Below are 27,659 nucleotides of genomic sequence, written 5' to 3'. Positions count from 1 at the left end.
CTCGGACCGTGGCCACACCCGTCACGTGCACGAAAAGCGATTCGTGCACTAGTGCAGTACTTGAAGTGCACCTGCTTAAGAGACCGTTTATAGTGTCTCTGTGTATAGTGTCCCTCCCACACGCGCTCAGTGCTTACTCGCTCCATTTCTTCCACTTTCTATTCCCCTTTCCCCCAACCCCGTATAGGGTAGCAAACCGGGTGCTCTTTGGTTGACTTCCCTGCCTTTCCTGTCCTTGCTCTCTCTCTCTCTCTCTCTCTCTCTCTCTCTCTCTAGTGTGTTGAACGTCATATTTGCAGAGTGAAAGTCTGCAGAGCCTTCGCTGTTTTTCCTTACTCGCTCCATTTCTTCCACTTTCTATTCCCCTTTCCCCCAACCCCGTATAGGGTAGCAAACCGGGTGCTCTCTGGTTGACGTCCCTCCCTTTCCTGTCCTTGCTCTCTCTCTCTCTCTCTCTCTCTCTCTCTCTCGTGTGTTGAGCGTCATCCTTGCAGAGTGAAAGTCTGCAGAGCCTTCGCTGTTTTTCCTGTATGCATCGCGGCCGCTGCTTTGTATACCAACGTGAAATAGCGCTTATCTATGTATATGTCGTTTATACAGCGCTCAAAAGCTCAGCACAAAGGTCGCGCGCGCGCAAGATCCACCGACACGCCTCTGGTCGCAATGCTGTCACGCCGAGAAACTTCCAGCAGAGCCAATCGCCGTCCCTCGACCCCTCGTGACGCGTCCTTCGCCCGGTTCTCTAACGCCGGTATAATGCGTTTCGTAACCCCGCGGTTAACCGCGACGTGACCAGCTTTTTCAGGGTTAACTGCAAGTGGTGACCCGAGGGCTGCCGGGTCTCTGCGTGCCGACTTGCCGTTTCTCGGGACACGGGAGTGCATGCATCCTGCCTCCACGCTCCATTCTGCCCGCGCATTATATATACGTACGATGGTCGTATACACGCCTCCATCGGTTTGCTCGTTGACTTGCGGTGTTTGCGGTCGTTGTGTTGTGTGTGTGTGTGGTCTGCGTGTTCTAGGCTGCGTGCACACTGTACGCGTGTTTTTGCGTGGATGTGTGCGCGGTCAGCCCCCGCTCGACGTATATACGATATATGCGCAGTGCGCGCCATTGCACCACGCGCTATCGAACGAGCTGTGTACGACAAAACTAACGTGGGCGGTAAACAGTCAACCCGGCCCGAATGTCTGACGCAAAGCTCCCGCGTCTGCATGACGTGACGTCGGTGACCCGACTGTTATATACGCGTACTGCTCTTATTGCATTAAGGTTCCCTGGTAGCTATTGAAGAGACACGTGTCTTTCGTGCTTCTGCGTGTCTGTACGTACATGTGTCTGTGGGAGGTGGGGGGGGGGGGGGGGGGGCTCTGCCATCCGTAAACGTATGGTAGCAATGATCTAGCAATGGTCTAAAGCTTGGTAAAGCTTGGTGTAAAGTAGTGTCGTTGGTTGGTTATCTAGATAGATAGATAGATAGATAGATAGATAGATAGATAGATAGATAGATAGATAGATAGATAGATAGATAGATAGATAGATAGATAGATGAGGGTTAAACGGAATACGCAATCAATATTGACATCTAACGTGTCCTTAGCATTTACTAGTGACTGCCGCAAATGTCTAGCGCAGTCTGCTGACACCTGAGCAACATATTTACAACACAGGAACTGGAAACTCCGCTTGTGGAGCAACTTTCGCGGGAGAGTTTGTCACCCGGCTCCGGCACACCAACACTGTTAGGTGGAATTTTGGTGAGCGATATGTTGATGCGTTAATCTTACGAGTAGGTATGCTCCGAACCTTTCTGCGGGATGACGAGAGTGCTGCGAAATTGCAAAGCTTTTGCGCATCTTGAGTGAGAAACTTATCAGGAGGACCCCGGGGCTTTGATATTTTTTGTTGTTGTTGTTGTTAGTCATACGATGCGACAGACGATGGTGCTAGAGAAAGCATAGAGGAAGTTGATTGTTTAATTGAAATGTAAAAAAAAATAATAATGTGTAGTAAAAAGAAAATTGACGCAGGTGGGGGCCGTGCCTCCGGCCACTTTCTTAGGCATTTATGTATAGATACATGATTGGCCCTGGGAGCGCTAGCCAGCGTCCCTCGCGGCCCAAGTTGTGCCACGTGGTACGTGAGCTTGGGAACCGGCAGCTGGCTTTAATAAACCCCCGTATACTACTGAGTCATGGCAGCAAAACTGCCAATTAAGTTGGAGGGCAACGATATGGGAAGAACTCCCCATACGGATATTCAGATTCTTGCGCCTTGACCTCTAAGCAGAAGCTGAAACGCAACATCCTCGAGGGCTTCTATATATGCTTGATCACTCTAATGGTTACTCCGACCGATTTGGCTCGCGTAATTTCTGGTTTGCAGGCTAGAAAACCCTGAAAACGTGTCAGAGGTAAACAGCGCGAAAGAAAGAAGGAACGAAGGCCGAATTGTTCAGCACAACGATGAGACAGAGCCAGATGGCGCGAGGCACTAGAATTGTACTGTATAGGCTCCCTTAGGCTGAAGGTAGCCCGCACAAAAACTCTACACGAGGCGCGATCCGGGTATATACCGACACCTTTGCCCTCGGTCACGCAGTGCCGCGCCAAGAAACACCCCGCGACATAACTAACCCAAAAGCGACACTGACCGCGGCTCGCCGCGCATACAAGCAAGCTCGCTGTCCGAGGCCAGTCACCGCATTACTGTTCCTGTCACGCGCGACACACCGAACGGGGACCTCGGCAACTGGAAGCCCGTGCCCGCGATCGTGTTCGCGAATGGAATGCCTCGCTCCCTTCTTTTGGCTCTCTCGTGCAGTTCATTCTTCTTCTTCCACTTCTACACGTTCACGTCGATCGAACCATCGCCGCCACGCAGGACATGCAGGGAGGCGCCCTGAGACTCGTTGTTGAAGGATTTGCGACCCACGCCTAATGGCAGCTCTGCGGTTCGTTCGTTCGAACGCGGCACGGAGCTTCGAAAAAAAAAAAAAAATACGGCCCGCAAAGGGCTTCGCGTGTCAGCTAGCTGTAATGAGGTAAATATGCGCGCGCTGTACTTTCTCTTCGCCAAGCGGTATGTAGTCGGTGTAAGGGCCGCGCGCGGTACCCGCGAAAGGCCAGTCATGGCCACGTGCGTATGACAGCGCCGTCTGGGTGATCGGCGGGATTACTGCGTTTCGCGTTCGTATACGCGTATGCAGCGCATTCGTTAACGCCTTCGGACGGCGAGGCGTCCGGCGCCGGATGCGCGTGCGGGGCCCGTTTGCAAACCAAATTTTTTTCTCGACACCGTTTGTACGCCTCCGCGCTTGGAGTTCACGACGGGAACGGCTCGGGTGTGCGGGATTGGGGTGAGCGCTGCGTGGCGTCCACGTCTGGCGGGCGTCGTCGTTACCGCTTTCTCCTGTGGCGGTTGTTGTGGTAGCCGTTGTCGTCATACGCTATGGCTCATACCTTTTCTGGGGGATTGGCCAAGAATCGGGTGGATAAGGCTTCAGGCCTGTATGGGTTCCCTTTTCTTGCTTGCGTCGTCGTGGTCTTTGTTTTTGTGGTAGTTGCTGTTGCTGTCTTTGTTATTGTCGCAGTTGTTTACTGCTTCCTCTTTTGCAGTCAGTGGGATCTTAATTTTCTGGCGAGGACTCTCCCTGGCTCTGTCTATCTTAACCGAGCGATCCCCCGTCTGCTTTCCTAATACATTTTTATTTTCTTTCGCTTTGCAGATGCATTGAGCTTTTCTCCCGCCGATCCATACATTTTCCTCAAAGAGCGCGCGCCTTCGCTTTCTAGCGAAAGCGGTGCTTTCAAGGGCAGCAGGCGGCGGCTATAGGGAAAACCAATTAAGTAAACAAAGAAAAAAGAAAGAAAGAAGAACGCATCAACTGGTGTGTCGTATCGTAAAGCTGTCTTGTCTGCAAGAACCATGGCCCGCTTTTAGATACAGGACGTAGAGTCTGAAGACAGGAAGGTGACCGACGGGCGTCCGTCTTTAAAGGTGGTAGTGGCATGGCTCTCTATGGAATTAGGCCTTGCTCTTGCCTTGACTTGCATGCGCCTCGGTTGCGGCTGTGCCTTGCGGTTAGCTGCTGTATTCGTGTCTGTATTCGTGCTGCGGTATTCATGTCTTCGATACCGGCGTGACCTTACACCGCGCAGGGCTAAAAATCTGTAGACGGCGATGACGCCGGGACTCGCCGACGACACGGCGCCGCTAAAGTGTTTCCGCACAGTTCTTCATGGCAACGTATATGGTCTCTGAATCGTGGCTCATAATTTGTGATCCATTGCCTATTCATATCTAGAGACACGGAAGTTGATCGCCGGGTATTATTTGCTCGAAATTCCTCCGCTACTTTGGCGACAAACTGTCCTCTGGTGTAAATGCAAGCTCCTGCGATCGCAATGGGTGGGCAAGTTGCCAGACTGGCGGCGAGGAGATGCGACGTGCTTTGCTTTACTGTGGTCCTTGTAATGATTGGGATCGGCCATGAAATAGATGGTAGCTGGCCCGTGCTGTCGTCTAACTCATCCACGCTGAGGACGTTGTTAAAGAAAAAGGCTTTTTTTAAACAAGAACGAGGAATATGGGATTTATTTACACTATCTACGTGAACGATGGAAAACGTTACAGTTTATCAGTCTAGCATGACTGAAAGAGAATGCACACTCAGCAGCCGCGCAACAGCTGCTTATAAACACTCTGTCCTCCCTAGATCCCTAGGTGAGGGAAAACGGCCGTCCAACCTTCGACCTGGGAGCGTCCAAAGTCATCATAGCCGTCATAAACCCTCCCTCTTTTAGGGGGATGGTTTACACACACTTCCGCACAGGTTTCACTGAACACACCGAGGTGAGACGGTTCTCGCATACAGAGGTCCTGACCCGAGCAGGCGCCTCTTTGATGCCAGAGCTGACCATTCAGACAATGGCCGCCGCGTCTGTCCATTGACTGACCACTTCTGGGACATGTGAGACCGCACCGCAAAACATCTCCTTCCAGGAGTTCCCCTGCTCCAAACAAACCGAGGCGGCGAATCCACTAACAATACTTGGCGACGGGCTGTTGACGCGGCGCATTGTCGTCCTTACAAAGCAAGTCGCCGTAGCGGGCTGGGAGCGTTCGGAGGTCACTTCTCCGAATGCGCCTCCTCCCCCCCCCCCCCCGCACCTTCGGTGGGCTGGGAAAATTTTGTAGGTCGGTACCTCTGCAGGCCGATCGTAACACCTTACGGCACTGGTTGTTGCGTCCGCCTTTGGAGGTGGTATTGGCGTGGCTGTTTAGCTGTGACTATGGATTTGAGTCTTAATTGCTCTCGCCCTGACTTGCACGCGCTTTGGCTGCGGCTGTGCCTCTGGCTGTCGGACTTGCTGAGGGTACAGTGCCGCGCACAAGTTTCGCCATACGCTCGATGCGGTGACGGTATAAGCGGAAAACGCAAGCGTGCGGCACTCAAGCGCGGCTACATTCGACGACGCGTGATTATTCTTATACATACCCTCGGAAGCGTTCTCCACGCAGTAATAAGATCGGCGCTTCACGCGTCAGCTCACGCAGGGAAGGAAAGAAAGAGAAAGAAAGAAAGCTCGTCACTGCGTTATTGCGCTTGCTTCAGGTTGCGCTGGCACGTGGTTCCGCGATCGCTAATTACTTTCGCCCGAGGAGCTATTTCTCGCACGCCTGTTTAGCTCTCCGAGGTCTCGTATTTCCGTCAACAGCTTCAGCAGCGCCGCTGTGAGCGTTTCTGACAGCCCTTCTCAACATCCGTCGCTCTAAGTCAGCGCGAAAAGTCTAACGATAGAGTTCGCCTAAAAGTTACTTTCTATTATTTATAACCCGGCAGGCTGTTTCAGTAGCCTTAAAGCTTTTTTTTTTTTTCTGCCCTCTAAAACCGGCGGTGTTCTTGCCGAAAGGTAGCGAACGTTTTCCAGGTGCCGCGTTCTGTACCCGCTTGCAGCTGCAAGAATAATAATTTGTGACTTAAAATACGATCGGAAAGAAAAGTGTTTTTATATACCTTTCTCAGTTCATTATTGAGACTCGCGGTCTAGCGAGAGCTCGGAATCGCCAAAAAATTTTCCCGGTCGTGCGTGTCCCGAGAATGAGGGCTGACATTCCCTGCGTTTTCTGGGAACGTTTCATAGGTTTATTCAATGCCTTGCCACCTAATTAGTTTTTAATTATGGCGTCCATGAACTTCCGGCCTTTTCTAAGCGTCGCTAAAACCAACCGTGCACATTAATCCTTTCTTCTATTGCCTCGCACTTGATTGATTGATTGATCGATCGATTTTACCGATCAATTGTTCCAGAGCGACTCGGGGACTAGTGTCAAATACTTGGGAATTGAAGACGGCGCATAAATTTCATCGGCTAATTTTGTTCTGTGGTTTTTAACCTGCTCCTACATCCAATTACAGACAATGCTATGGGCGTAGTTAAGTTCTGCCGCCATAGCAGTACGGCCGCTGTTGTTGGGAAACGAACCCGCGACCATGTCCGACAGCGTCACCTCCTGCTATTAACTTTAAGCCAGAGATGGCTACTGTTCTATGACTGAGAATTGTGTTTGCGCTGTAACGAGTAACGTAACCAAGTGTGTGTTTTTATGTACTTGATTGATTTACATAATGAGTTACGCCTCATTACTTTTCTCTAAGAAGTGCCGCGGGTCTCTTAAAAACTTTCCGAATTAAGAGAGTTGAAAATCGCCTTGCGCGAGAGGTCGCCGTCAAAGATCGAGAAACGGGGACTTCATCGCTGCAGTAGCTTTCACGTGAATTGTCGCTTGTGGTAATGTAATAGAAATTTCATGTGCAATTCACTTTTTTGCCAAAGTAAACGTTACGCAGCGCGTCGCCATACTAGGAAGCATCCCATCCCATTCCGTACCATCGACGAATATCCCCCAGTCGCTTATCTCTTGGCTTCGAGCGTTGGTTCGAGGGTTCTATAAGGAGTCGTCGATAGTGTCGTACGCGATAAGCGTAAGTGGCTATCGACATAGCCGAGTGTGTGTACAGAACGATGTCGGCGGCGAGTCATCTTAAAATAGCCGCTTTGGAAGCAACGCTAGAGCTCCGCTCGTGGGAAAAGCAGTGGTGCAGCCAAATTTTCTCCGTCTTCTCGACGCAAGTTTCGTTGTTTATGAACGTTAAGTTTTGACTATAGTGCCATTATGCATGGTGTTGTGCCTGTATGATCTAGCGCCCTTTTAATTACAACTTTTAGTTGATGAACCAGGCGGGCTCGAATTTCCGTAGTTACAATTCCACTTGCGGCCAGTTGTGTTTTCATCCACTTTCATTTCCCTTTACGTTGTCGTTTCGACGTTTCATATAAAAATAAGTTACTTACCGTATGCTTTCCCTGGTTTCGTTCTCTGGTGGCTTCATGTTATTGGTGTGTGTGTGTGTGTTGTGTGTGTTGACTGATTTTGATTGTTTGCATGAAGGATCGGACGACTGTAGAGGCCGATCTAGTTTTCAAATTTAGCCGGCGCACTCGGGCTTCACAGAGCTCATTCGTTCTCTTTAAGTCGGCCTTGCCCGTTTGCTTGCTTGCTTTATTCACTGAATCCGTCGCGCTCTGCCTCCCCCTCCTTCCCCGCAGGGGCGTCTGCGTCAGCAGGCGTTTGGTGTGTTGCGACACCACGTACCCGAGCACACGAGGGTTGGACCCTCCCGCGTGTCGCCGTGCGCGGCTTAGCCGTGTCTGGGGAAAGGGGGATCCTGGAGGTTGAGCCGATGCCGGGTGTTTGGACCTTTAAGGCCCCCCGGCGGAGGCAACACGCCTCTTTGGCCTCTGCTTCACACAGACGGCACCCCCGGACTGACCCACCCGGGGGAAATCGGTAGTTGCCTTTTCCTGTCTCTCTCTCCCTCCAGCCTTCGTCTTTCTCTCACTTTTCATCTTTCCTGTCTTCTCCTTCCTTCCGCTTACTTCCAAATTTTCCAGGCAGCAAGGGTTAACCTTGTGTGATTAGCCAACCTAGGTTATTTCATATTTGGTTATAGTGATGACGTACAGCTGGCGTTTACAGGACCTGTTCTTACAGTCTCTGTAGCGTCCCCTTGTAGGACTCCATGGTGGGTGGCTGGCGTTATTGCCGAAAATTCAATTCCTTTATGGCAACATCCTTCCCTCCACTTCCTGATCGCCCTCAGAAAAGAGGGCGCACCGATGAAGTATTTCAGTTTTTTGGACGACAAAGACCCAACTTCCCACGATTTCACGTCGTTCATTCAGAAAAGCCAGATAAACAAGTACGCACAATCTCCCCATTTCTAGTTTCTAAGTCTTTAACTGAGGCTCTTGGTCCAGGTTACAAGGCATCAAGGATGGCAAGTGGAGATCTCCTTTTGGAGCTCCGTGACCTGAAACAATACGAAAAGCTACCTAATCTAGTGTGTTTTGGTGACTTTCAAGTGACAGTGACTCCACACCGCACTATGAACACTACACGCGGCGTTGTCTCAGATGATGACCTGCTTCAGCTGACAGAGGCAGAGCTCCTAGAGGGCTTCAATGAGCAAAATGTTGTTAATGTGAAAAGAATAAAGATCAGGCGCGATGGTAAAGAAATTCCAACCAAACACCTAATTCTCACCTTCAATTCAAGTGTCCTGCCCGAATCAATCGAGGCCGGGTACATAAAGCTCCGTGTCAGGCCTTACGTGCCTAATCCACTCCGATGTTTCAAATGCCAGCGCTTCGGCCACAGCTCCCAGAGCTGCCGAGGCCGTCAAACTTGTGCTAAATGCAGTGCCAAAGAACACACCACCGAAACTTGTGAGAACGCTCTCCGCTGTGTAAACTGTGATGGGGAGCACGCCGCGTACTCACGGTCGTGCCCATCCTGGAAGAAAGAAAAGGAAATTGTTACAATTAAAGTCACGGAAAATATCACCTTCAAAGAGGCACGCAAGCGGGTTTCATACCTGCCCAAGAAAAGCTTTGCCGATGTGGCGCGTCAGGGGGCAGCGTCACAACCGCCTCCGGCGGCTGTCCGACCCACAAGCAGTGAGTCGGCAGTCACGCCATCTGCCCCCGCGGCGGTTGCAGCTAGCGCTGCTCCGTCAACCGAGGAGAGGGGACCATCCACCCCGAAGGTGGGTGCAGCCGAGGCTGCCCCAACCTCCGAGGCCCCTTCCAGCGCTGGCAACGGCCAGCGCAGCCAAATCCCTCAGGGAGTCCCATCGACCTCCGGGCTGGTGGGCGCAGGGGTCTTGCCCTCCAAGGCGGGACTCCCTCTGAAAACCTTTCGCTCGCAAGAGCTCTTGTCCGGCGTCTCACACGAGGCAATGGACACCACACCTGTCCCCAAGGCGCACCAAACGCCTAAGGAGCGTCGAGAATCGCTTGAACGCTTCAAAAAGAACAAAACACCTATTACAGGGCCTCGGAAGGGCTCTGTAATCTAAGGCATCTTTCCGTTTCCGTACACACAGCACTAATTTACATTAAATATGGATACACAAATCATACAATGGAACGTCAGAGGTCTCGTTAGAAACCTTGATGATTTGCAAGAACTCATCCACACACATAATCCAAAAGTGCTGTGTTTACAGGAAACACACTTAAAATCAAAATACACAAACTTTCTTCGACAATATGTTACATTTCGGAAAGATCGCGATGATGCTGTCGCATCATCGGGCGGTGTCGCAATTATAATTCAAAAAAGCGTAGCGTGCCAACGTTTACAGCTACGAACGGCCCTTGAGGCAGTGGCGGTTCGAGCTGTTTTCCTTAATAAACTCGTCACCATTTGCTCGCTTTACGTACCCCCACACTACAAATTAAATAAACATGAATTTCAGTCATTTATAGACGAATTGCCAGAACCTTATGTTGTTCTTGGCGATTTCAATGCGCACAGCTGCCTGTGGGGCGACTCTCGTACAGATGCGCGAGGTCGTCTTGTTGAACAGTTCCTTTTTTCTTCCGGAGCGTGCCTTCTCAATAAGAAAGAACCCACATATTACTCTCTTGCAAACCGATCCTTTTCGTCAATTGATCTTACTATAGTCTCCCCGTCTGTACTGCCTGAACTTGAATGGGAAGTTACCGACAACCCTTACGGTAGCGACCACTTCCCTATACTGCTAAGATCACATAAAGAAAACGAATATCCACCACACGCTCCTAGGTGGAAGATTGAGACAGCTGATTGGGAGAAATTTCGATCTCTAACTAGTATCCCATGGGCTGACCTGTCTTCATTAGGAATTGACGCTGCAGTCGAGGTTTTTACAGCATTCATAATAGATGTCGCATTTAAATGCATATCAGAAGTAAAAGGCTTGGCCTGCAAACGGCGTGTCCCATGGTGGAACGACGATTGTAGGATCGCTCGTAAAAAACAGAACAGGGCGTGGGGGTTGCTACGCGCTTCTCCCACTGCAGAGAATCTAGTCAACTTTAAAAAAGTAAAATCCGAAGGTAGGCGAACCCGCCGACAGGCCAGACGAGAAAGTTGGCAGAAGTTTCTATCGAGTATTAACTCGTTCAGAGATGAGGCGAAAGCCTGGAACAGGGTCAACAGGATAAGAGGCCGACAAGCACATGGACTCCCTTTGGTAAACACAGAAGGCGATACCCTACAAGATCAGGCGGACTCGCTTGGGGAGCACTTTGAGAGCGTGTCAAGTGCCACCCATTACTCTCAATCCTTTCTGAAATATAAACAAATAGAAGAATGTAAGCCACTCATGAGAAAATGTCAACAGAATCAACCATACAACTGTCCTTTTAGCATTGCCGAGTTGAGAGCTGCCTTGAGCGCATGCAAAAGCTCTGCACCGGGCTCTGATAGAATCATGTACGAAATGCTCAAAAACACGCACAATGACACGCAAGTAACACTACTTACACTTTTCAACACCATCTGGGACGCAGGGTACCTTCCAACGGCATGGAAAGAAGCCATTGTGGTCCCTGTTTTGAAACAAGGGAAAGACCCTTCTTCAGTGGCAAGTTACCGCCCGATAGCCCTCACAAGCTGCATGTGCAAGGTATTTGAAAAAATGATAAATCGGCGTCTCATCCATTTCCTTGAACAAAACAAAATGCTTGATCCCTATCAGTGTGGCTTCCGAGAAGGGCGCTGCACAACCGACCATCTTGTACGTATTGAAGGACATATTCGTGACGCGTTTGTACACAAACAGTTCTTCTTATCGATATTCCTCGATATGGAGAAGGCGTACGATACGACCTGGCGCTACGGAATCTTGAGAGACTTGTCAGAAATGGGCATTCATGGTAATATGCTAAACGTAATAAAAAGCTACTTGTCCAATCGCACCTTCCGGGTAAAAGTTGGCAATGTCCTCTCACGTCCTTTTACACAAGAAACTGGTGTACCCCAGGGTGGCGTGCTCAGTTGCACACTCTTTATTGTTAAGATGACAACACTTCGTGCTTCCTTACCACCGGCCATTCTGTATTCTGTCTATGTGGACGACATTCAAATAGGTTTCAAGTCCTGTAACCTCGCAGTCTGTGAGAGACAGGTACAGCATGGTTTGAACAAGGTGTCAGGGTGGGCAGAGAAAAATGGATTTAAAATCAATCCTCACAAGAGTTCTTGTGTGTTGTTTACAAGAAAGAGAGGCCTGGTTCCGGACCCTTCCTTAGAACTGTGTGGACAACAGATACCTGTAAACAAAGAGCACAAATTTCTAGGTGTTATACTTGACAATAGACTCAGTTTCGTCCCACACATTAAATATCTGAAAGAAAAATGTCTAAAAACAATGAACATAATAAAACTTCTATCCAAGACTACGTGGGGTAGTGACAGGAAGTGCCTAATGAATCTCTATAAGAGCCTAATCCGGTCACGATTAGATTATGGTGCCGTGATATATAACTCTGCCGCCCCAAGCACGCTAAAGATGCTAGACCCTGTTCACCATCTAGGTATCCGTTTAGCCACAGGCGCTTTCAGAACAAGCCCGATTGAAAGCCTATATGCCGAATCCAATGAATGGTCTCTCTACCTACAGAGGTCATACATCAGCTTTACATATCTCCTTAAAGTACGCTCTAATCCTGAACATCCATGTTTTGATACCGTTACCGATATGAGGTGCGCTACACTTTTCAGCAATCGCCCCTCCATAAGACAGCCTTTCTCGCTGCGTGTGAAGGAGCTTAGCGATGAAATCCATGTCCCACTCCTCGAGCATCGCCTAATGCACACAATCAAGCTCTTACCTCCCTGGGAGTGGCAGGTGATACAATGTGACATATCCTTTATAGAAGTTACAAAGCACGCTCCTGAGGCTGAAATCAGAATGCATTTCCTAGAGCTGCAGTACAAACACTCCTGCGCAGAGTACTACACAGACGCTTCGAAGTCGAATGCCGGGGTATCCTATGCAGCCGTCGGCCCATCCTTCTCGGAATCCGATGTACTGCATCCGGAAACCAGCATTTTTACGGCCGAGGCCTACGCATTACTCGCTGCTGTGAAGCATATTAGAAGATCAAAACTTCCAAAAGCAGCGATCTATACAGACTCTCTAAGCGTCGTGAAGGCCCTAATGTCACTGTACAAACATAAAAATCCCGTATTCAATGAACTGTATTCGGTATTGTGTAAAGCGTACACATCTAACCAGAACATTATAATATGCTGGGTACCTGGCCACAGAGGTATCGAGGGCAATGTACTGGCTGATCAAATGGCCACATCACTCACATCACTAAACACTTCTTCTGCAGTTGCTGTCCCGGTCACAGATCTGAAGCCTTTCTTGCGTAAGAAACTGCGACAACACTGGCAACGCATGTGGAACGCAGAAGCCACAGCTAGGTTTTTGGCCGTTCCCATCAAAATCACGGCGAACAGATGTCCTATTTTGCCGCCTCCGAATAGGGCACACATTTGGTACACACAATTTTCTTGTTACTGGAAACGAACCGCCAACCTGTGGTCGATGTGGTGAGAGGCTGACCGTCCTCCACGTCCTCTTGGAGTGTCGCGAAGCCGAACGTGAAAGAAAGAAGCATTTTCCTCTTGCATATCGTCATTGCATACCTCTTCACCCAGCTATGTTTCTTGGTAAGGAACCGCTTTTTAACACCAAGGCAGTCCTCGACTTCTTAAAGGATGCAGTTCTACACGTTATAAGCCCAATAAATTCGTAGAGCATCCTCGCTCCAGAGGATGCTGCTGCGATAATTGTTCTGAATAGCGCATGCCTCCAGGCCCTTGTGTTTTCAAGGGCCATATGGAGGCAGTAGTGCTCTAGCATTTCTTATAATCTGCTATATTTTACCTATCGTACCATTCTTTTTAAATGCATCTAAATGTTCATAGTACAAGTCATACGTCATCGCCATAATTTTATTATACAGATTTTACGCACTTTATTGCGTATATTTTAAGGCCCCTTTACAGCCACGTCACACCAACCTCATAGTAATCATAAGTACATTGCAAACCCATTAGCACAGACATGGCGCTCTTTGGCCATACCTGGCCCTTGCGCCAAAAAACCCCATACATCATCATCATCATCCCCCTCCTTCCCCCGCGCTTCCATTTCCTCGGGGCATTCATTCGTTCTCGTTAATGCAGCCCCGCTTCCCTCCTCTTTCTTTCGCTGAAATCGTTCTCTTATTCCTATACAGATAGATGAACCGTCGAGCCATGCGCGGACCTCCACGCGTTTTCTCTATCTCTCTCTCGTGTGTGTGTGTGTGTTCTTTCCTTTATTTCTTTTCCTTTTTCGTGCTCTATGCTGCGGAACCCGGGCTTTATTGCGCGCTCTCTCTCTCTCTGTCTTTCTCGCGGTTCTCCGCTCTCCCGTGGGGAAAACACCTGCTCTCCTCGGACGGCTATTTGCGAGGCGCCGGGAACGGACTTTGCGAAATGAAAAGCGGCAGCGAGAGGAGGAAAGGGGTGGGCGAGGGGGAGATGTGTTGAGTTTGTGTGGGCGTGTGAAGGAGGGGGAGGTGGTAGTAAGGGGGCGGTCATCTTTGACTACGCATCCAAGTGGAGGGCTTCCTGCTCTGAGCTCCGAAGGAGCGAGGCCAGCGCTCGAGCTATCGTCGGCCAGCCTCCCCCGAAGGCAATAGAGAGAGAGGGGGAGGGAGGGGAGAGGGAGGGCGTAGGGGCGAGCGCGAGCCGGCGCTCGGACCCAGAGACTTCTCTTTGCGAGGCCCAAACGCGTGCGCGCTCGCGCGTCGCTCGCTCGCCGATTCAGGGGGCCCGCGAGACACCTGCGTTTTTTTTTTTTTTTTCGCGATTCTATGGATTTGTGTAGCGCCGTGGCTTACGAAGTGTCCGTGTCTTCGCTTTCTGCGATGCCATCCGCCGTTGGAACTTCTTTACCGTTGGACTCGCGTGTGCTTCCTAGACTACCCTGCGGCAGCGCGGGCTTCCGAATGTGTTTCGGAACATGTAAGTGCTCGAAAAGTAGGAATTCCCGGGGTTTTTTTTTTTTCCTTTTCTTTAACGTGCCAAAACCCCGGTCTGATTGTGGGGCACGCCGTAGTGGGGGACTCCGAATTAATTCGGACCACCTGGAGTCACGTTACTTTCGTTCAGTGCAGGGTGGCCGGGCGTTTGCATAACCCGTCGCGGCGGATGTGTAAGTGATCGATGGCTATTTCTTGGATGATTGGCTGTAGCACTTATCATGGTTAACATTATAGTGGCGTAAAATCTTATTTAACTATAACGTCATGCTGGGACTGTGCTCTTGCGCTGTCATCAGTGTCTTCATTTCTTTCTTCCTGTGTGTGCCAGCTGCGTGTATGGTGCGTATGTGCGCGCGTGTGAATCTAAAGCTGAATCTAAAGGGCGTCAACGTTCTAAGTAGCATACACGGGTGCATGGCTGGAAATTCAGTTCACTGGTGCGGAAAACGTGCTTAGGTCGAACACTGTATCCGGACTTGACGACAGAACAACACAATACAACTTCATTTTCTTTATTCCTTTTCTTTAAACAGTATTGCAAGAGTGCTAGGCGTCATGTTAAGACATGTCAGCAAGTTTTCGTACCGGTCAACTCTTAGCGTCACCCTTAGGTATGAGAATGTGCACCTTCGTACTGAATGCCATGATGATCGTTCCACTGTGACGTTTTCTTTCGCCTCAGTAACGCGCACGTTCGCTCGTGATTACAATAATAATGTATATTTAAGGGAGTAATATCTGCACAAAACCGAGCAGCCTGTGTACTCTGGCGTTGTCGTATATGTATTTCACAATTCGCCCCGTCGCGTTTTCCCCCTTCCTTTGCGCCGTTTGCACGCATTGGAGACTGCTTAATGATGCCGCCGGTGTCCTTGCCCGGTAGCGCCATCACCGGATGGTCCTTACGTCCACTGCCGCCAGAGATTTCGCTACACCTCTGTTCTCCGTCAGCCGAACGAAGCTGGCGCTCTCAGAAGTCGACATTCTGTCAGTCCATGTAATTATGTGCCGTCCTATAGACCGAGTTCCTCCCCCTTCGACGTACTCATTCCCTTACTCTATAATGTACCGCGCCCATGTGGTCTACGTACGCATCGCGTGACCCGTTCCGACTTCTATTCTTCGTGTCAAACGTTGCGTTATGTGTCCATGTGTGTTTGCTTTCTGATGTGCGCGGTCGTCTTCCTGCCTGTTAAACGTTAATTGCGCCTATCATTTTCTTTGTCATTGCTAGTTACGCACCGTTCCGTTTCGCAGTAACCTGTCGACGATGACAGCGTGTCGCAAAAAGATCGATAGGTGGCCATCCAAAATCAAGAAGGCTGCCGACAGATGGAGTAGCACACTGCGGTGTAGAAGTTACATAAGCAGGGATAGAATGTATCACGAAGGCCGGCCTACGTTCTGATAGCTGAGCCTACCTTCGTCAAAGCCTTTGACAAACATAGGTCCACCTATGAGAACGTAGGGCCAGCTTTTCAGAGGCGCTCTATCCCTGTTTATGTAACTTGTGTACCGCAATCCGCGGCAAGTGATTCGTAATGCAATCGCTATGCGACGCGAGCTGCTGCTTGCGTACGGGTGCGCCCATGACTTCGATCTGTGCCGAGGTGGGCTCCATGCGAGATAAGTAACTATACTACTATACGTGGTCTGGAAAGTGAGAGTTCGTCATGCCGTCCTTGCTCGATAATTGGGCAGGTTATCATTAATACGCACGCGAAAGCGTATATATATATATATATATATATATATATATATATATATATATATATATATATATATATATATATATATATATATATATATATATATATTGCAAAGTTTGCGGTTTTCTTCGTCCGCACCAAAAATGAATCGAGACCGCGCGACAATTAATGCTTGGATGCATCTCGGCGCGCACCGTTTCGTGTAGGGAACCAGGTAAGCCTGAGCACTCGTACACGTGCTGGCTCTAACTTACAGCTCTGATCGAGAAGGCTGACGTCATAACGCCCCAATCACACGGCCGGGGCACCTACATCCGCCGCGCTGGCTTAGCGGCTATGGCGCTGCGATGCTAAGCTCGAGGTCGCTGGTGCAATTCCCGGCTGCGGTGGCTGCATTTTAATGGGAGCGAAAAACTAAGACGCCCTTATATACTTAGATTTCAGGTGCGTGTTAAAGGACACTGCCTGGTCAAAATTAATAGGAAGTGCCCCCATTACAGCGTTTCTCGTAATCATATCTGTTTTGCGACGCGTAAAAGAAAACCAGAATTTAATGTCTAACGGGGCTCTTTCGACCGCAATCGAGCCGGATCGGAATCGAATTTATCGGTCTCTATTCGCTCTTTTCTGCGAGCTGCAGAAGTGAGCCAATCGCGATCGAGAAATGCGATTCAGATCGAACTTTATCGCGATCAAAACAGGAAAGGACTGTCCCGTGTGGCTGGGCTATGTAAAGGCAGCCGTAGTTGCCCAACGTTAGTACTGCATATACGTGCGCTTAGCGCCCAAGCGAACTCTCCAATCAGCGCGTTTCCTCGCCGCCCGACACAAAACCTTACGGCCATGTTAGTCTACTACGCGGGTTGGTAAACTCGTTCGGAAAAAAAGTCTAGTTGGAAGAGTCCGTACTTTATACATATCTGCGTACAAACAGCCTAATAATAAACGTTAGAGGACAGAAATACTACTTCTCCTTAGACCGTCAAGAAACAATGTACGGGCTGTAAGCCTTACGCATGATAGCCCTGATATACGATGCCTCACAGGCGAACGTCTATATGTTGCGCTACTGCGAACTGATAAAATAAACTCCTGTAACGGAAGAAACGAAATAACCAGCCTACATACTCGATCGGAAGGAGGGAAGGCACAGACAAGGTTAGCAGTAACAGCGACGGTAGCCGAGGAAAGAAAGAAAAATAGAAGAGGGGAGCGCGAATGTAACGTGCCGAGCGGCCCGTAATCTTTATGGCCGCAGCCGTTCGGTCTGGCAACGCGTGACGCGTGCCCACATTTCGTGTAGTCGGTTCTTTTACAACTCTCGGCCCCCGCTGCTTGTTGCTGCCTCGACGACCGGACAGGGGGGGTCGGATAGATGAACGAGCGCAAGCCCGAGAAGGACCTCGTTGACCGCCGCCTCCTCTGCGTCGGGTGAAAACGTGATCCCGGAACTGGAAGAATCTCGCGGCCGTGCGCGTGAGTCGTCATCTGCGCCTCCTGGCGGCCGCTCTTATTATTATTATATCACTCTCGTTACGCCTTTGCTCGGTGTTGACGAGGAGGCCGGGAGACGTCTCGTTCGAGAGCAGAAGCGGCGAGGAGAAACCGTACCTGGAGGCTGTCGCTGTGGGGCAAGAGAGAGAAGAAGCGTTCGCCCTTCGTCGCGACCTGTGAGTTGTCGCTGTTGTTTTTCGCGAGCGGTGTTTTTCTTTTAGTGCGTGCGTGCGACGTAGCCTGCGCCGTGAGCGCGATGTCCCGCTGCTCCACTTCCGAATGCCCTTCTCTGCCGTTCGCTTTGGTTCCGTTGGTGAGTGCGTTGTAAGTTTTGTACAAGCGAAGTGTACGTTCGTATGTGCACCCGCCGCGGTGGTTCTCTCAAGACGGTCGCTTTGCTGTTGAGCGCGAGGTCGCGGGTTCGATGCCCGGCCGCGGCTGCTGCACTTCGATGGGGGTGAAATGCAGAAACGGTTGCGGTATACTTGTGTTTATAGGTGTACGTTAAGGAACCCCAGGTGGTCGAAATTTTTTTCAGAGTAGTCCACTACGCCGTTCCTCGTGACCTACTGTGCAGTTGCGAGACATTAAAAAAACCCCGCAATTTCAGGAGCTACGATGTCCAACGCCTCTCTTTGCGGGCAACTTTACGCCGACTGGACTCGAGACCGTTCACCGAGTCAAAAGATACTCGGACCGTGCCCACGCCCGTCACTGGCTCGAAAAGCGATTCGTGCACTAGTGCAGTACTTGAAGTGCACCGGTTTAAGAAACCGTTTATAGTGTCCTTGTGTATGGTGTCCCTCCCACACGTACTCAGTGCTTACTCTCCCTTTCTTCCTCTTTCTATTCCCCTTTCCCCCACCCCCAGTGTAGGGTAGCAAACCGGGTGCTGTTCTGGTTGACCTCCCTGCCTTTCCTATCCTGGCTCTCTCTCTCTCTCTCTCTCCCTCTCAGGAGCTTGTACGTGTGCGTTTCTTTCTGTGCCTGTATTTTGCGTCGACGCGTGTGTTTCTGTGTGTGTGTGTGTGTACTGCGTTTAAGCGCGACAAAGATGAGTCTTTTGTTTGCTTTTGCGTTTCTAGGGCAGTCCTGTACTTCTTGTGCGTCTGCCTGCCAGTCTGGCTTCTCTCATTGTGTTTAAGCGTCTGTGTGTTTAAGTGTGCGCGTTCTGTTTGGATTCCTCTGTGGTTGTATGTTCGTTTTTCCTGCGCGATTTCTCTCCTCCGTGTGTGTGTGTGTGTGTGTGTGTGTGTGTGTGTGTGTGTGTGTGTGTGTGTGTGCGTGTGTTGTGCACGCAGCCAAACGAGCACAGTGCGCATAGGAAGGCAGGCAGGCTCTGGAGTCACGAGCAGTAAATTGCCGCCTGTCACCGTGTTTGTCGGAAATGCGTCCATCAATCGCGTGCCGGTAGTTATACAGCCATTAAAAAGTAAGAAGCAGAGGTGAGGCGGCGAACTGGAGGGCACATGTGGAGACACCGGTAGGAAGGAACCCAGTTCCTGACGGGCGAATAGAAACTAGGCCCGGGTAATCTGGTTTTTATTCAGTGGACGATATGAAGGGCTGCTCTGAATGGAGTTGTTCTGTGTTGCGCCAATTCACGTCCCAGCGTGGATATCTTTTATATTGTCGTTTTGATTGCTTCGTGGACTCCTACGTCAACTTTCAATCAGTATTTGCTGCGAATATAGGTCACTGGGCATTATACTTGAGCTGAAATGTCAAATGGTATAGTTGCCTGTATGACCGCTTCGCCTTTCTTTCGTTTGATTCCACAGGTTAATCCGTACGTGTTATCCCTTGTTAGCAATATATTTTATGGATGTTAAAGTTGAGCATTATTGAGTGTGCATACAATAAGAGCTTACGATAAAAGCTTTGCAACCTCGCTAGCTCTTGCAGCATGTGCGACATTTCTTTAAAGTAATGAATGTTTAACAGAAAATGTACAATGTAAGAAAAAAAAATTAAGCTGCTATGACGTCTACGCTGCAGAAAAAAAATCAAGAAAGTGGGTAAGAAAGATAAATGGGGTGCATTAGCCGAATTAGAAGCCAAGCCGCCGGTCGAACAGAGTTTTTACTTGTACTTCGCATTATACGCTCAACTTCGCACCATATACGCTGATTGATGCGCCGTTTACCAAACCCGCATAAAAGATGAAAAACTTGCGCCGCGTTTCTTGTTACGGTAAGTTTTAGAAGCCCTGCGACTCGCACGGAAGTAAATAAATGGGGTACAGCGGCAGTGGAAAAAGTTAGGTGTAACGTTAAGAGAAAGGAAGAAAGCGGTGTGATTTCGAGAGCGAACGGGGGCAGCCGATATTCTAGTTGACTTTACGAGTAATAGAACCGGGCAGGGACATGTAATTTGTAAGACAAATAACCGGTGGTCTATTACAAGTTATGCCAAGAGGGAAAGAAGTCACAGTCGCAGACGGCAGAGAATTGGGTGTTCTGATGAGGCTAGGAAAGTTGCTGGCTTGCAAGAAAGGGGCAGTTGGAGATCCGGGCGAGAGACCTTCGTCTTGCAGTGGAAACAAAAACAGGCTGAACGATGATGATGGCGATGGTCGACAGGTTCTGCACTTGAATGAATGCGCAGCTTAAACAAAAGCAATCTCAAGAAAGAAATTCGCGGCGCCGGACACATCCGGGCGACGCGGTTAGTGAAGCTGGTAACGAGCCGTCGCGTCCTAAACGCCCGACTGGCGTGTTTAACTTCTTTCTTTTTTTCGTTCTTCTTTTATCTCTCTCTCTCTCTCTTTTTTAAACACCACAACCGGCATGGTGCATTTGAGGCATTCACACCCCCCCCCTTCCCGGCTCTCTATTCAATCGGCCTTCGGCTCTTCTTGCCTCCGAGACGGCGCGACCGACTCACTTGGCCGACAGTGCGTGCATACTTCGACGCCGCGAGGCGAACGACTCGGCCGTGAAGGCTGAATCACCCCCGCCGTATGGATACGTTGGAACGTGTATAGTATACGCGGATTGCGTGCGCCTGCGGCGACGCCTTAGTTCGCACTTGGTCTACTGCCCCCTGAAGGTGCATACCACTCCTGACCTCGTAGTATCTTTTTGTTGTAGTAGTCGTTGTTGTTGTTGTTTTTTGTATCGCGTTTTTACAACCAACGCCTGCGCCGTACATAGGATGTGTATAACCCTGCACTGTGCTTGCAGTTTTGTGTGTGTGTGCGTGCCGGCGTTTAAGCGCGACAAAAACGCGTATTTTGTTTGCTTTTGCGTCTCTTGCGCAGTCCTATAGTGCCCTCTGTTTGCTCGAAGCTCAAAATGTGATTTGAGCTGCTCCAATCGGCTCCCGAAAGCTTCCCAGTCTGGCGCTGCTTCGCATTTCTCGGTATAATTTATGCGGTTCGTGAAGATCATTCGCGCCCATTCTTACATGGTAGCAACAGGCATTCGTCGCTTTCAGGGACGTCGCTGCCTGGGTTGGAACATCTGATCTTTTCAGTCTGCATTTGCATCTGGCTGATGTTAGAAAGTGTAATCCCTAACCTGTGTGGTCGCGTACGAAGGACGTTTTAGAGAGTTTTAGCACACCGTTACCGGCCATCCGTTACGGCTACTGTCCCGATCGCTCGGCCAGCTTTAGGCTTTCTAGCGAAGCTGCTCTACTTATGCACCTCAGGTGACCCGCACGAGACTCGGCATCTCCAGGACACGGTTGCAGTGATGGTACAGAGTAGTAGTAGGGGCGCGCTAAAACTCTCTATTTCGGGCGATCGCTTTAACTGCTCGTAACGCACTTCTATTTCTCAGGTAGTATTACGATTCTGGGAATCGGATGAGGAAGTTTGTGTGCCGGTACGGCGCCGTCCTGGCTACTGCTTTGCGAGCGATTAGCTTTAATTACCCTTAAGCTGCTCCTGTACCCGGCTTACTTTTCCCGTTTCGTGTCTAAAGAACGCGTGTTTAAGTTAGGCCTGTTCTGAATCGGTGCGCAGCAAAAAGAGAGAAAGCTTCACTCCCACGCGAATTTGCCTCGCCCTTGATGTTTGCTCGAGGGAAGCCATGCGGAAGGCGGCACAGCGAAGTAGTAGAGTCCCCTAACGACACACACATGCATGGACGCGAACACAAAGCAATGTAAAAAAAAAAAAAAAAACGAGAATGCCTTTCTCCGAACTGGAATAACAAGTAAAAACGCGGCGGTGTGTGCGTGTATATACATATATATATAATTTGGGATGGAGAAGTTCTCGAGATTCTCCTAACGAGGTGTCGCATTAAGAAATCATTCCGCTTCTGCGAGCAGCCCTAAGGAAAAGAAGAAAACGAAAGAAAGAAAGTGTTGTGCATTCGGGCATCAAAAAGTATTCTCCTATTCCTTCGAGCCTTGTCACAGTCAGGATGCATATGGTGCCCCCGAAGCGCACAGGCATAGCTATGGCAATTAATCGCGATATGCCCTTCTCGGAACGTCGAGGAAGTGAAGAGCGCTCCTAGATTATACTGGTGTCGGCGTCGGCTTAACGAGCACGTGCATAATTGTGCATATATGGCTGAGGTGTATGTTAATGCGGCGCTCTCCGGGGCCGCTGGGCGCGCATGCTCTATGGGAATGTTAGAGACTAAGATAGACGTTGCGCTAAAAACGGAACTCCTTATGATTCTACTTGGCCCTGGGGAAAGCGTCGTCGAGCAAATTAGCCGAGCGCCCCAATCACGAGGATAGTGTAGACGCTGTTTGGTGTTCCTTCAATTTACGCTACACGATGTCTTTCTCCAAGTATCGAGCAACTGACACCGGAGCGAGTGTTCTGCTTTGCCCTGAAAGTGAACGAAAAGAAAGTAATTTTTGTTTCCTGAGCGCTGAATATCATATTCCTTAAACATAGATTGAAGGGAGAGCAACGAAAAAAAAAATAATAACGAGCTGTATTAGTGCTGAAGTTGAGTTTTGAAAACATTCATTGTGCCACAACGGGCGAAGTGCAAGAAAATAATTTGAAAGTTGTGTCGTCGCACTAGCGCATGCACCGACGCTGAGTTTTCGTCACGAAATTTAAAAAAAGAAAAGAAGGAAAAAAAAAGCTTTGACCATTTTTTTTTTAATTATATGTGCGTGTAGGAGACGTTGGTATCATGGGTGACGACCGCTGGTCCTTCTCGCTTAGGCATGGTAGGGTACAATGCAAAGAAGACAGTCCGGCTCAAGCAAACAAGAAAAACGGTAGATATCAAATATAGGCCGGCTCGAACAAAGAAGCGAGCGAGATAGAACATTAAAATGAAATGGAAATAAAGGTAGAAACGCGCGTACTAATGCGTAGTTCACATTAACTTCAAATGAGCACATTGTACGCCATGCACAGCACGCCGATTTTCGCTCAGCAAGTAACGTAAATTAAGATTGTAAATTGGTCACTTGCAGTTCACTTTTATTTCAAGGAAGCACAATGATACACGGTTACATCACAGATTGTAACAAACTCAAGATCGAGGCATACGTCGCGTGGAAATTTGGCCTGCATTTTCTCTTCTAACAACCAACCTCTTACCGCGAAATTACCCCAAAACAGAGCTCTGAAAGGTTACTTCATCACTCAAAATTGTTTTACTATTTAGCGTCCTATTAAGCTGGCAACCCAGATTGAGTTCTAATGACCTCTGTTCTTCACGAGGATGCGGAGCCCCGAGTTATGATTGCTCGCATGTCGAAATTCGTGGTTCGGGTGCAAAGATACCATCTAATCACTTTTCGCTCAAAAACGTAAACAGAGCTCCAGTTGTCGAGCGCGAACGATATCGGCTAATTACCTTTTCTTTTCTTTCTTGCTTATTCTTGTAAACGAACGAACGAACGAACGAACGAACGAACGAACGAACGAACGAACGAACGAACGAACGAACGAACGAACGAACGAACGAACGAACGAACGAACGAACGAACGAACGAACGAACGAACGAACGAACGAACGAACGAACGAACGAACGAACGAACGAACGAACGAACGAACGAACGAACGAACGAACGAACGAACGAACGAACGAACGAACGAACGAACGAACGAACGAACGAACGAACGAACGAACGAACGAACGAACGAACGAACGAACGAACGAACGAACGAACGAACGAACGAACGAACGAACGAACGAACGAACGAACGAACGAACGAACGAACGAACGAACGAACGAACGAACGAACGAACGAACGAACGAACGAACGAACGAACGAACGAACGAACGAACGAACGAACGAACGAACGAACGAACGAACGAACGAACGAACGAACGAACGAACGAACGAACGAACGAACGAACGAACGAACGAACGAACGAACGAACGAACGAACGAACGAACGAACGAACGAACGAACGAACGAACGAACGAACGAACGAACGAACGAACGAACGAACGAACGAACGAACGAACGAACGAACGAACGAACGAACGAACGAACGAACGAACGAACGAACGAACGAACGAACGAACGAACGAACGAACGAACGAACGAACGAACGAACGAACGAACGAACGAACGAACGAACGAACGAACGAACGAACGAACGAACGAACGAACGAACGAACGAACGAACGAACGAACGAACGAACGAACGAACGAACGAACGAACGAACGAACGAACGAACGAACGAACGAACGAACGAACGAACGAACGAACGAACGAACGAACGAACGAACGAACGAACGAACGAACGAACGAACGAACGAACGAACGAACGAACGAACGAACGAACGAACGAACGAACGAACGAACGAACGAACGAACGAACGAACGAACGAACGAACGAACGAACGAACGAACGAACGAACGAACGAACGAACGAACGAACGAACGAACGAACGAACGAACGAACGAACGAACGAACGAACGAACGAACGAACGAACGAACGAACGAACGAACGAACGAACGAACGAACGAACGAACGAACGAACGAACGAACGAACGAACGAACGAACGAACGAACGAACGAACGAACGAACGAACGAACGAACGAACGAACGAACGAACGAACGAACGAACGAACGAACGAACGAACGAACGAACGAACGAACGAACGAACGAACGAACGAACGAATCGTACCTCGAGCCGTACGCGTCATTAGTGAAACTGTATATTCAACGCTGTTAATATGTATGAGGACTAAAAAGAAAGCGTACAAGAAAATTGTCTGAGAAACTTTTTAGGCTGTAGCAGTGTTCCGGCGCAGAATCAACTTTCACACCGGAAGTTGCTTCCGCTTCCTTTGCTTGCCGCTAGGCGAGCCTCCCCGCGCATTTCAAGCAGGTTGTCCTGCGTTTTGTTCCCAGGACCCCCCACAGCGGTCATCGATATTAAAGAGGTAAGCGGCGGATTATCTATCGCTGCCCGGCGACCTCTGATCGCGGGGTCCGGGGTTCCTCTCCAAATTGCTCCGGAGCGGCTTTCCCTCGCTCCATACGCTCTCGTCTCACCTACTCCGTGCGCAGAATGCTGTACGGTCCGCGTCGAAGTTGTACACATGCTGCTGTTGAATTTCAGCATGTGATTCCGACGCTTTTTGAATGTAAAAGACGTTGCACGTCGTTGCACGTGGTGTTAGACTCTGTGTGATGCGTGTGGGCAGTGTGCTGTAGTGCTCGCAGTTTGCGGGGCCGAGACCTCGACCAGGCTCTCCGCCTTATGTCAGACTCTCTTCGTGTGAAATAACGAGTGTAATTCAAAACCAGTAAGGAAAGATGGCCACGCTGCGCCCCCTCCCTCCCTCCGCCCTCCTTTCCCTCCTTTCTTGATCCACTAGTTTGTTGACGCATCCCTTAAGGAGCGTTACTGTTAAGCTATGTAACGCCCTTATCAGACCCGGATATCCGGCATTGTTCCAGCCATCTAGGTAACAGGTAGAGTATGTTTGCGTGTTTGCTGATACCGCGGCGATGAATGACGCCTTCTTTTAGTACGGAGATAACGGTTTCGGGCTATCGTTGAATTGTGCGACAGCTTGGCCGAGCACTTGGTTGTGTGGGCTCGGGTTATCTCATCTGGAGGCCTCTCATGAAGTGTAGCATCCTACGTTGTCCCTTCTCCACGGCTCATGCTTTGGTACTTGTACAACATTCCGGGCAAGTTTTCTCCGAGAGATTACGTTTCCAGGCACAGCGAGGGCTGTATTGCACTTTCGAGGTTGTCCTTGAGGGTCGGTTGCACTGACCCGTGGACCGATTTCGCGTGCACGGTGAGTAGCGCTGTTAGCCGATTTTGTGGTTATACTGATCTACGCATAGGAACCGCGTAACGAGTGATGGAACGAAAACTGGTCGGCGTAAACGTTACGAAACAGTAAGGTAGTGGCATTAATTATTGAACAAACAAGCGTAGCTCATTTTCTTGTTGATCTGGAGGAGCGACAAATGCAGTTGTACAGGTAGGACAAGGTGCAATTCGACAGAGCAGATGAGCGACGATCCATCGGAGTAACACAGCAAATACCAAAGCATGGCAAATACATGGGCTGGATGCTCGTTGAGTTTGATATTCGCAAGCATATAGGTTGAGTAAGTTGGCGCAAGATGGTGGTTATTGGGGGGGAATTGGGGATGCGTTTGTTCCGCATTGGACATAAATAGACGGATGGTGTTATCCGCCGAGGTCTCTCCGTGCTTAGCGTTATGCCTCCGATCTCAAGGTCGCGCGTTCGATTTCTTTGCCGCGACGGCTCTTACTACGATGGGGGCCAAATGCACAACCGCTCGCGAAGCACGCTTTGGGTGGCCGGTAAATAACTCTAGGTGCTCAGTTATTCCAGAGCCCTTCACCGCGCGCGGTCTCTCATAGCTCGCGCGTTGCTCCATGTAGTTAATCCTCCCATCAGTCATCTGTAGTATATAGTATAATATAGTATAGCATGTGTACTCTAGCCTGAAGAGTCAGTCCGATCATGTATCCACTATACACGAGGCGCGCAGTGCTATTGGTATCTTCGCTATTTACGACGGTTGTACATGCCAATAGTCAGTGGAGAGTTTTAGATTAGGGGGACCTCTAGTGCTCGGGGCGTCAACGCTATTGAATTACGCTCTGAATTTCGCGTACATAGTGCACCTACTTGATTATATCTATGTGTGCGCCGGGAAAGTGCGAGAGGCAGCGCCACGGTACACCCAGGAGCGCGTTGTATTTGTACTTCCCATGTCCGCCGATCTGCGGCGAAATCTTCCTATCTCAAAGGTCCTAGGAGGTCGGCGCGTTTATCTCCCGACTTTACTGATTGGCGGCGGTGGCGGCATTTCGGAGGTTCCTTCACTAGGCTTGGACGCGTTCGAAACGAAAAGCGATCTTGAAAACCCTTCGAGGTTATCCGCAATACTGTGTTGACGAAGCTGCCTGAGATTAAGCGAAGCCCGTTTATACAGCCATTTGTTGGGAGCGAAGTGGATCTTAGCAGAACAACGGCCGCATTCAGTTCGAAGCACTATTCCGCTAAGCCCGCTGTTACGCTAAACACGCTAAATTAAAACTGTCTAATGACAGGTAAACAACGACGCGCTCGCTTCGCGCGCCATTTCCTCGCGCCTCTGGGTTACGCTTAGGTCGGTGACGGGCTGCTAACGGCGTTCATTTGGTCCCGTGCGCGACGACAGAAATCTATAAGTTGCAGCGCGACGCCCGAAACGCGCCTCTCCTCCCTTCCCTCCGCCACTCCCTCTTCCCCCCCCCCCCGCGTTCGCCTCTCCGCGTGTGCACCGACCTCTCCCCCAAAACCGTTGCTTGAACGCTTTGCAACAAAAAAAGCTTCGATTTGCCGGCGTCGCTCGGCCAATGCGGCGGTATACACAGCGAATACGAAATGGCGCGCGCGTACGCACACACACACACACACACACATTCAGTCGTCGTCAGGGAAACGGTCCGAGCGTCAAAAAATTGGAGGACGCTTAAGCTTCGCCTTCAAGAGTGGAACGCGACAGCGTTCCCGTCGACCCGCCAAGGGGTATTGGGCTACGGCGCAGCGACAACGCGCCCCGCATCGGACGCGGTG

The 27,659-nt window shown here is 49.8% G+C and overlaps 1 protein-coding gene across 9 annotated transcripts in view; it reads left to right on the top strand.

Moving 5' to 3' along the window:
• The window catches only part of LOC142560352 (uncharacterized), a 262,537-nt gene that overhangs the window by 188,521 nt on the left and 46,357 nt on the right, over positions 1–27,659 (top strand). Inside the window, exon 1 of one of the 9 annotated variants that reach the window (XM_075672388.1) lies at positions 14,275–14,424. The exons of 6 other annotated variants lie outside the window; for them this stretch is intronic. The gene's annotated coding sequence lies outside the window, so the exon portion shown is untranslated. 2 more of the 9 variants (XM_075672391.1, XM_075672390.1) reach the window with 2 other exon arrangements.

The sequence above is a fragment of the Dermacentor variabilis genome, chromosome 10 (assembly GCF_050947875.1).
Source record: "Dermacentor variabilis isolate Ectoservices chromosome 10, ASM5094787v1, whole genome shotgun sequence".
Taxonomy (NCBI): Eukaryota; Metazoa; Arthropoda; class Arachnida; order Ixodida; family Ixodidae; genus Dermacentor; species Dermacentor variabilis.
Note: the sequence above shows the minus strand (reverse complement) of the source record. Positions and strands in the feature narration are given on the sequence as shown.